The sequence below is a fragment of the Parus major genome, unplaced genomic scaffold (genome assembly GCF_001522545.3).
Source record: "Parus major isolate Abel unplaced genomic scaffold, Parus_major1.1 Scaffold335, whole genome shotgun sequence".
NCBI lineage: Eukaryota > Metazoa > Chordata > Aves > Passeriformes > Paridae > Parus > Parus major.
Genome location: NW_015379282.1, coordinates 14,903 through 15,720, shown reverse-complemented (window position 1 = coordinate 15,720; position 818 = coordinate 14,903).

The following is an 818-nucleotide window of genomic DNA, read 5'->3' as shown; positions in this document are numbered from 1 at the left end:
GGAGAATCCCCAGAGCTCCTTCCCTCTGGAATTCAGGAGAATCCCCCAGAATTTCTTCTGGAATTTGGGAGAATCCCCAGGAATTCTCTCTGGAATTTGGGGGAATCCCCAGGAATTCCCTCTGGAATTTGGGAGAATCCTCAGGAATTCCCTCTGGAATTTGGGAGAATCCTCAGGAATTCCCTCTGGAATTTGGGAGAATCCCCAGGAATTCCCTGTGGCCTCTGCCTGTGTTTCACCCCGAGAGCCACAATCATGGAATTGATCCGGAATTCACCCCCTGGGGATGGAAAACTGAACCACTTCCACTCTTATTTCCTTTTTTTTGGGGGGGAAGGGAGGAAATTCCTGGAACAGCAGAGGATTCCCAGCCTGCTCTGGAGGTTGTGGATATTCCCAATCCATGACTACCATGCAATCCTTTTTTTTTTTGGAAATTCCCTGGAATTTTTGGAAATTTCACCCCATCTGAAGGATTTTTTCCCCCCTAAAATCAAGGTGGGGTTGTCTGCATCCCCAAATTCCCAAATTTCCCATTCCTGCAGAGCCCCTGCCCCTCATCCTGGCTTTTTTGGGATGGATCCCATGGATAATTGGGATCCACGAGCTCTGGATGTTTTGGGTTTGTTTTATTTTCACTCAAAAAACTGATTTAAAATCCCCAAAATTTAAATCCAGCTCCCACACACAGGTCACGAGGCTGGGCAGGGCTAATCAGTGCAACTGAATTTAAAAAAAAAAATAAATAATTAAAAATAAATTAAAAAATGTGAATAAATTAAGCTTAACCTAAAAACTAAAAAAAAAAAAAAAAAAAA